Genomic DNA, 6287 nt, shown 5'->3' with positions numbered 1-6287 from the left:
GAGGAGCCATGTTTTGTGCGTGGGATGAATTCCGGACTCAGAAGTGTCTGGGTTAGCCAACATTTTTGATCATTTACCCAAGAGGGAGTGATTGAGTGGGAAGCATCAAGGTTAATTTGTTGATTAAAATGATAATTCAGCATTTACATTTTCAAAGTTCTTTGTGATTACTAATGAGCTGTTCCTCAAAGTGGGCATGAGGGAAAGGTCTGCATCTCCATCCCCATTGTACAAATGAGGAAACATAGTCAAGAGATATTAAGTGACTCACTCAAGGTCATACAGCAAGTTTACTGCTGAGGAACCTTAACTGAACTTAAGAAACTGGCTGTCTACAGCTGGCTCAGGATATTCAGGGTAGGGCTTCTTCCCAAGGGGAGTTCCCTCATCCCGGGCCTTTGTTGTCTAAATGTGAGTTGATGTGGATCTGATATCTTCTAATGACATGAGTGCCAACGTCACCATGACTGAAGGATGTCAAAATAGTGCTGATGGCTGGAAGAATAATTCTGGGAACACACCGTTCTGGTCATCCTGAGCTGAGGTTGTGCAAATTCTGCTCATGAAGATAATTTCTAGGGTCCCAGGGACTTTGTTCTCACTTTTCAACAAATCTCACAGGAAACCTTTTCCAGCAAGTCTACTCTTTGAGATCAGTTCAGGTTCATATTAACCTTCCTTTTGGATTCTTCTTTAATTAAAATAAACAAAATCCCATAACCTTTTTTTGTTGTTACAAGGAAATGAAGCAACTGTTCCTCCCTAATCAGTGCTTATAAGAGACGCAGAGCTTCAAGAGCTCTCAGAGTCGTGGTGCTGAGGATGTTTCTTCCTCTGTGCTCCCCAAAACATGGTTCAGATCTTTATTTTTGCATTTACAGGATAACAGATAACTGCTCTACACTTTCTGGGGAAATTTTCACTATATTTTTCTCTAAGATCTTTTACAATACCTTTTAATCATAGGCACTTAGTATTTTTTTTTTAATTAATCCATTTATTTTGAGAGAGACAGCAAGGATGAGTGGGGGGAGGGAGAGAGAGAGGGAGAGAGAGAATTCCAAGCAGGCTCTGTGCTGTCAGCACAATCTCATGAACGGTGAGGCTCAATCTCATGAACGGTGAGATCAGGACCTGAACCGACATCAAGACTTGGATGCTAGGGGCGCCTGGGTGGCTTAGTCAGTTAAGCGTCCGACTTTCGCTTAGGTCACGATCTCGCAGTTCGTGGGTTCGAGCACTGCGTCCAGCACTGTGCTGACTGCCAGCTCAGAGCCTGGAGCCTATTTCAGAGTCGTATCTCCCTCTCTCTCTGACCCTCCCCTGCTCATGCTGCCTCTCTCTCTCTCTCTCCTAGAAATAAATAAAAATGAAAAAAAAAAATCTAAAAAAAGACTTGGACGCTTAACCGACTAAGCAACCCAAGCAACCCTCATAGGCACTTAATATATATATATATATTTTTTACAAATAGTTTATTGTCTATAACACCCTATAACACCCAGTGCTCATCCCCACAAGTGCCCTCCTCCATGCCCATCTCCCCCCTCCCCCCCACATCCATCAGTCCTCAGTTTGTTTTTCAGCATTCAAGAGTCTCTCATGGTTTGCCTCTCTCCCTTTCCCCCACCATTTCCCCCTTCCTCTCCCCGATGGTCCTCAGTTAAGTTCCTCCTAATCCTCCTATACGTGCAAACATATGATATTTGTCCTTCTCTGCCTGACTTATTTCGCTCAGCATAACACCCTCAAGGTCCATCCATGTTGCTACACATGGCCAGATTTCATTGTTTCTCATTGCCATGTAGTATTCCATGGTATAGATAAACCACATCTTCTTGATCCATTCGTCCATTGATGGACACTTAGGCTCTTTCCATGGTTTAGCTATTGTGGAGAGTGCTGCTATGAACATTGGGGTACATGTGCCCCTATGCATCAGCATTTCTGTATCCCTTGGGTAAATCATAGCTACTTAATATTAAATGTTTTTCTTTGAAGAATTAATTTAGGTCACCTACCTCCCTTTTCTTTGTACAGGTGGCCAAACTTTCTTCTTTCCAGGAAGGAATAATAGGAGAATGAGAAAGAGGAAAAGAAGAGAAGAGAAAACTGGAATTGAAGTAAAGAGGGGTAGTGCCAGATACTATCCGGAAGCTTTATATACTATCTTCCAAGACCTCATATGCTCTTATTAATAACTCTATTTTGTAGATGAAAGAAAGAAGAGGCAGAGGGGAAGGAAATAGGTAGATGGGGACTGTACTGGCTGCCCAGGTACAAATATGCCCAACATGTGTAGTTTTAAATAATTTCAATAGAACAAAATTAGCTTCATGTTGAACAACACATCTTTCTCCAGTCAAATTCTGAGACATGGCCAATGCCAATAAGAGACTTACCTGGAAATTGTATAACTGGTGGTTTCAAGTGATTTGGCCTACAAACTGTTGATGGGTCGATATCCAATTTGCCTCCTTTCTAAGAGCATCCGAGATTTTTTAATGTCATCGTTAGTTACAGGAGTGTGGGGTGAGCAATGTCATCCCAATTACTGGCCAGCTCATCACCTATTTTTATTTTTCATGTATCAGAGCCCAGACCCTAGAGCCTGTTATGGGAGCATTTAGGTATTGGTTCTTGAAGTTTTCTAATGGGAGGCTTAGTCATGGTTCCACAGCAGAAGTATTTGAAGAGAAAGACCTTTGGTAATTAAGGGGTTGAGCAGATGCCTCATATCAAGTGAGGCTGTATATTATGAGGTAACCATGCTATAACTGGCCACTGTATAAGAATATGAGTGACATCTGAATTCCATGTCTGTATCTGCCATTTACTAGCTATGCTGAACAAGTTACTTCTTATGCTTCAGTTTCTCCACTTATAAAATAGGGGTGATATCATTTACACCAGAGAAATTATGAGGACTAAAAGATAAAATATTAAAAATAACCATACAACTGGGGGGGGGGGAACAAAACAAAGCAGGAAAAAGAGGAAAATTTTCAACTAACAAACATGAAATAAAGGATAAAATTAGAAAGGCACCATTTTATAGTCCTTGATGTCATAATTGACTCATGTGAGTATGATCAGTAGATGCTAAGTCATTGGGTGTTGAGGAAGGGGATATTCATGGTTTAGATTGAAACAGAAGAAAATGTTAGTTTACAAGGGAGAGGTCAAGTGGTTACTGCCTTTACATAATAGGCAAGCTTGTGACTTTCAGAGGGACGAGCGGACCTTATATGTTACTATATAATCAAATGTGAGGTATCCAGTACCACCTATGAACTGTTTGGGCCAAAAATGTTTATCTAAATCTAATCGAGCCTTTCACTTAACTTCCAATTAAAAGAAATACAGGGGAAGGGGGTACAATTTAAAGTGCACCTTGAAGAAACAACCAGTTATATCCAGAATGTGAGATAATCTACTGTAAGACAACTGGACCTGAATGCTTAAAATAGGTAAATATCATGGGGAAAAAAGGAAGGGAAGGGGGACTGTTCTGAATCAAAAGAAAATAAGGAGCTATAACAACTCCATGAAATATATACAATAGCAACAACAATGTTGATGGCAAACGAGCTGTCAGATGACTTTTTTTGACAAAGATTATTAGGAAAATGTGAATATAACTGGATCTAGATGATATTTATGGAACAATTTTTCTATAAAAATCAAATAGCAATTAAAAATTGCAGTTATAAAATAATTTTGTGGTATATTTGAGAATGCCCTTATGCATACATATACACAGAGAAAGAGAAAACAAATATGGAAAAATATTAATAATTGTTAAATATAAATGGAAAGTATATGACTGTTATTTTTTTTCAAGTTATTTTGTTTGGAATTTTTCATGAGTTAGAAAAACCAAAAGAAAAAACTCAGGAAATATATGTAGGATACTCAAATTATAAGTCTATAAAGAATAGAAGCTACTTTTAATGTATCAATAGTATCCATAATGTATCTATAATGAAAATTGTTCATTAATTGGTTGACAACGACAGGAAAAACTTATTCCAAAAGGAAGTAAGAATCACACAGAAAAAAAAAAAAAAAAAAAACCAGTTCAAAGACTGTCAAACACCTAGGAAATATATAAAAGCATTTTCTTTTTGAATGTAAGTTTTATTAGACTTACGAATTCATCTGTCATCCTCCTGGTATGAACACAAATCTAGATAATGATGTTTTAGGGCGCACTCAGGAACTTATCTTAACAGTGTAATGTGTATTTGTAAAGCATTCCTTATTTTCTTAATCTGAATGCATCCACAGTTATCCACACCAAATGCATCCAATCATATGACTCCATTCATACATTATTCTGGGAGGTAACGAAGCCAAGAATTTCTGCTTCAATATATCAGTGGAGAAACTTAGTCTTTGATGGTACCTGGGTTACAAACGTGGAGCTAGGACCAAGTGTTACTCCCTGCTAAATTAGGGTGAATGGGGAACGGATTTACCTTGACAAAAATACCCAGATTAATAATCCAATCTTCTGTATCATTACTCAGATATTTTGAAATTGCTTATGCCTGCAGGTGTGAAGAAAACAGCCTGAATAAAAGGTGTCCTACAAGACCATGTTCTTACGACATCACTCCATTAAAGCTGCCATGTTGCCTATATAAGAACAAATACAATACAGCATACATTTCTAGCACGACCCTAGATATTTTCTCTAGTGTAAATAAAGAGAAGGAGAAGTTGAAAAGATTTGTGTTGCAAATACTTAAATAGAAATCCAAACATTTATTAATTTTTTGCTACTATTTATTGAAAAATATTCAAGGGTGGGCAATATTTCAAAAAAAAAATGAATAAGATAGTTCCACCTTGGGGTTTTGCTAAATACTCATTTTACTCACCTATATTTCTTTTATTCCTCTCCTCTCTTGTTTCTTGTTTTCTTTTCCATTACTTTTGTGTAATGCAAGAAAAAATGTGTTGTGGATATGTCTATGAAATCAGCTTTTCTGCTTTCTGTATTAAAATTTTTTAAATAATTTTTTAATGTTTATTTTTGAGAGAGAGAGAGAGAGAGAGAACGAGCAGGGGAGGGGCAGAGAGAGAGGGAGACGTAGAATCTGAAGCAGGCTCCAGGCTCTGAGCCGTCAGCACAGAGCCCAATGGTGAGGCTAGAACTCATGGACCGCGAGATCATGACCTGAGCCAAAGTCAGACACTTAACCAACTGAGCCACCCAGGCTCTTCTGTGTATTAAATTTTTAAAGTGAAAAGTGAAATTAAACATATTAACAATGAACAGCTAAACAAATCTAAAATATATCACTATGTGCACAGATGTCTTCTTTTTTTTTTTGCATCTATCAGCCAAAATAATAAATTCTATTTGTCACTGGAACTTGCTAATTGGTATTACTACACTTTTAAAAAATCAGAAATCTAAAGGTCAGAATTGCTCATAGCAAAAAGATTTCAAATAATGACCATCAGAAATACCATCTTAAGTCTACGGCCATACCACCCTGAACGCGCCCCATCTCGTCTGATCTCGGAAGCTAAGCAGGGTCAGGCCTGGTTAGTACTTGGATGGGAGAAATACCATCTTAAAAAATGAAGGGTGACCACATTTATCAGGGTCGTCAGGCATGAGTTGCCACCACCTAGGTGACTTTTCCAAATACACTTTTGGGTGACCTGAACTTTTAAAGGAGATTGTTAACTTGAATGGAATGCCTTAAAAAATGTTTTGTGTATATCCTTTCATATAAGATTTAATGTGCAGAATACATGCTAGTGTTTACTTAATGATTCAAGGTTATCATTATTAACAGGATACCTTTAATCCATACAACTTTTTATGGTATATTGATCATTTTCACACACATACCTCTCTTCTGATCTTCACCTCAGCTTTATGCCATAGGTGGGGTGGGTATCAATATCCCTGTTTTATTGAAGAGGAAACTGAGGCTCAGGATGGCTAAGCGACTTTCCCAAAGATTTCTCACAAGTGCCAGAACAAGAAAGCAAACTGAAGTCTCCTGGCACCAAGCCTCGTGCTCCTTCCCATGAACAGCACTGCCTCTCTGGGCCAGTGATTACACAGTGGTGTTTTGCAAAGATAATGAAGTGGTAACATGGACCATTTTTCCTTACTCTAAAAGCCCTCAGACTCCTAAGGTTTTATGTTCTTGCATTTGCTTTTTATAGTTTTTACTGCACGGTGCCTGGCATATAATAAGCATTTAGTCATTGTTCCTGTGAATCTGTCAGCTGTCTGTTGTAGCGTGCCTGGCACCAGA

General features: G+C 38.2%; 1 long non-coding RNA gene across 1 annotated transcript; it reads left to right on the top strand.

Moving 5' to 3' along the window:
- The first annotated feature begins 2096 nt into the window (after positions 1 to 2096).
- On the top strand, positions 2097 to 4737 carry LOC120220663. The gene is made up of 3 exons (XR_005525644.1): positions 2097 to 2123; positions 3359 to 3470; positions 4560 to 4737. It is a non-coding gene; the product is annotated as an uncharacterized LOC120220663 (long non-coding RNA).
- The last annotated feature ends 1550 nt before the right edge of the window (positions 4738 to 6287 follow it).

The sequence above is a fragment of the Hyaena hyaena genome, unplaced genomic scaffold (assembly GCF_003009895.1).
Source record: "Hyaena hyaena isolate Hyena2069 unplaced genomic scaffold, ASM300989v1 scaffold_715, whole genome shotgun sequence".
In the NCBI taxonomy this organism is placed as follows: Eukaryota; Metazoa; Chordata; class Mammalia; order Carnivora; family Hyaenidae; genus Hyaena; species Hyaena hyaena.
Note: the sequence above shows the minus strand (reverse complement) of the source record. Positions and strands in the feature narration are given on the sequence as shown.